Source organism: Humulus lupulus, chromosome 4, assembly GCF_963169125.1.
Source record: "Humulus lupulus chromosome 4, drHumLupu1.1, whole genome shotgun sequence".
Taxonomy (NCBI): Eukaryota; Viridiplantae; Streptophyta; class Magnoliopsida; order Rosales; family Cannabaceae; genus Humulus; species Humulus lupulus.
In genome coordinates this window covers 49,049,685-49,053,073 of record NC_084796.1, presented here as the reverse complement: position 1 = coordinate 49,053,073, position 3,389 = coordinate 49,049,685, and positions in this window count along the sequence as shown.

Sequence of the window (3,389 nt, the reverse complement as noted above, 5' to 3'; positions counted from 1 at the left end):
CTATGGGCCCAAGCCCTGCTCTACAGGTGCTACAACTTTCTTACTTGTATCCCGAGCTTTCCGATGCACCAAGGCCGCGAGCATGGTCCTCTAACCCGAGACTCTCCAAAGACCTAGTCACAACACATATAAAACATCCTTTAATACTAACCAATCCAAAACCACTTCCCGGGACCAATCCCACACTCTCGGAATCCCCAAATTCCTAAAACAATACGTCGAAAGCATCCCCCGAACCCCCGGAGCAAAAGCTCAAAATTGCAAAATCCCAAGTTCTGAAAATAACCTAGCGCTGCAGCGCTGCCCTAGAGGGCCACGGTGCCCAGCAAGTCAGAGAGCAATCCCCCTTCCCAGAAACAACCTCGCGCCGCGGCGGCCAAGAACAGGGTCGCGACGCTCCTTCGCGAACCCAGAAATCTGGGTTTTTCCCCTGCATTTCCCCAAGCCAAAACACTCCCAACTCATCCCAAACTCATACCTAAGCCCCAAAACCAATTCAAAACCCCAAATAGACCATTCAACAACCTATAAACACCATAAGCAAACTCAATCACACCCAAAAATCCACTCTTGGGTTTCAAATTCAAAAACCTAAACTATAGCTTTTAAGACTTAAACCATAGCTTGAAAAATATGCACCTTGCCTCTAAAATCTTAAACCACATCAGAAACAGAATGTAAACATGTTAGAACTCTTACCTCAATCAAAACTCAACTTGAACTCTTCTCAATTCCAGCTTCAAGCCCCCTTTTCTTTTGATTATCCTACTGAATTTCAAGTAAAACCAGCCACATTTCTTTTAGGTTCCCACACTTAATCTCTGTAAATTCAAGCTTAATTTCAACAAAGACAGAGCACAAATTCTTACCTTTGATCAATCCTTGCTTAAATTTGAATTTGGTTGCCTCAAACTCCCTTAATTCCCTCCTAGGTTTCAAGAATTCACCTGCTTTCTTGCTTCCCTTCCTTTCTTGCCCTTTCTCCCAAATTCAGCATAAACCCAATTTCTAGCTAAGTGTTTTTCGTGAATCATTATCCCTTCAGCTGAAACAATCTATATTCCTGCCAAAAGACCATCTTGCCCTTCCTTCTAACTCCTCTTCTAACTAAACCTCAAGGTCATCCTAGACATTTCATATTCCTTGCAAATCTACCACTTTCCTCACCTAAAATATGTTACCCTCAACAGTTACTAACGGTTACCCAGGTTACTCAATCACCAATAACCATTAACCACAAATTCTCAACTCAACTCACAAAATTTCCCCAAAGTACCCCTAGGCTCCTCCCGAGCCGGGTATAAAATCTCGTTGTGACTTTTGAGTTATCTAGATCTCTAAGACCGTCTCGGCACATGCATCACATTAATATCACCATACCCACGTGGTACAAACCACATAATATAATTATCACATTTATGCCCTTAACGAGCTAAAATTACCAGTTACCCCTATCATGCAAACGGGGCCCGCATGCATATTTATACCACCTAAACATGCATTCTAATCACATATTCATTTAAATTCATATATTATCATATTAATTCACTTATTGCCCTCCAGGCACGCTAATCAAGGTCCTAAACCTTATTAGCAACTTAGGGTGTTACAGTAATTGCTTATGCTTCTCGTCATTTGAAGGAGTATGAAAAGAGGTATCCTACTCATGATTTAGAGTTGGCGGCTGTGGTTTTTGTTTTAAAGATATGGAGGCATTATCTCTATGGAGAGAAGTGTGAGATTTATACAGACCACAAGAGCCTGAAGTACTTCTTCACCCAGAAAGATCTTAATATGAGACAAAGGCGTTGGCTGGAGTTGGTAAAAGATTATGACTGTGAGATTTTGTATCATCCAGGAAAAGCCAACGTGGTAGCTGATGCTTTAAGCCGGAAGGGTCCGGGACAGATTCATGGTATTAGGCTGATAGCCAGAGAGTTAGCAGATGATATGACCAGAGGTTGTATAAAGTTGCTGGTGGGACAGTTGGCTAATATTACGCTACAGTCTACACTGTTAGAGAGGGTCAAGGAGGGTCAGTTGAGTGATCCACAGCTGATCAAGATTAGAGAGGATGTCTTGGCTGGAGCATCCAGAGATTATATAGTGTCTGATGTGGGGTTGTTGAGATACAAGGGGCGGATATGTGTTCCGTTAGACACTACTTTGAGGCGAGAGATTCTGGATAAGTCTCATAATACACCTTACTCTTTGCATCCAGGCACCACGAAGATGTATTAGGATGTGAGATCGCTGTATTGGTGGCCAGGGATGAAGAGAGATGTAGTAGAGTATGTGGCTAAGTGCTTGACATGTCAACAGGTCAAAGCTGAGCATCAGAGGCCGGCAGGGTTACTGCAGTCTCTGGATATTCCAGAGTGGAAGTGGGAAGACATCACAATGGATTTTTTGGTGGGCTTACCCAGGACTGTTGGTCAGCATGATTCTATTTGGGTGATAGTGGATCGCTGCACCAAGTCAGCTCACTTCTTGCCAGTGAGGACTACTTATACAGTTGACCAGTATGCAGATCTCTATGTGAGAGAGATCGTGCGCCTCCATGGAGTTCCTAGGTCGATCGTGTCAGATCGGGACCCTACTTTTACTTCCAAGTTCTGGGGGGGTTTACAGAAAGCCATGGGTACACAGTTGAAGTTCAGTACAGCTTATCATCCTCAGACAGATGGGCAATCTGAGAGGACGATCCAGATATTGGAAGACATGCTGCGGGCATGTGTGCTAGACTTTGGTGGATCTTGGAGTAAGTATCTGCCTTTGATAGAGTTCTCCTACAACAACAGTTATCAGTCTACCATTGGAGTTGCACCTTATGAGATGTTGTATGGTAGGAAGTGCAGATCTCCCATTCATTGGGATGAGACAGGTGAAAGGAGATACTTAGGTCCTGAAGCAGTTCAGAGGACCAGTGAGGCTGTTGAGAAGATTAGAGCTCGGATGCTTACTTCTCAGAGTAGACAGAAGAGCTATGCAGATCCCAAGCGCAGGAACGCGGAGTTCCAGGTAGGAGACTACGTCTTCCTTAGAGTCTCACCATGGAAAGGTGTGAGAAGGTTTGGGAAGAAAGGCAAGCTGAGTCCTAGGTTTGTAGGTCCATTTGAGATCTTGGAGAGGATTGGTTAGGTGACTTACAGAATAGCTTTGCCTCCGGCATTGTCGGCCGTGCATAATGTGTTCCATGTATCCGCTCTTCGGAGGTATGTATCTGATGAGAGTCATATTTTGAGTTATGAAGATCTGGAGCTTGAGCCAGATCTCTCCTTTGAGGAGCAGCCTGTTCAGATACTTGACAGAAAAGATAAAGTCCTCAGGAATAAGACGATACCTTTGGTTAAGGTATTGTGGAGGAACAACAAGGTCGAGGAGGCGAC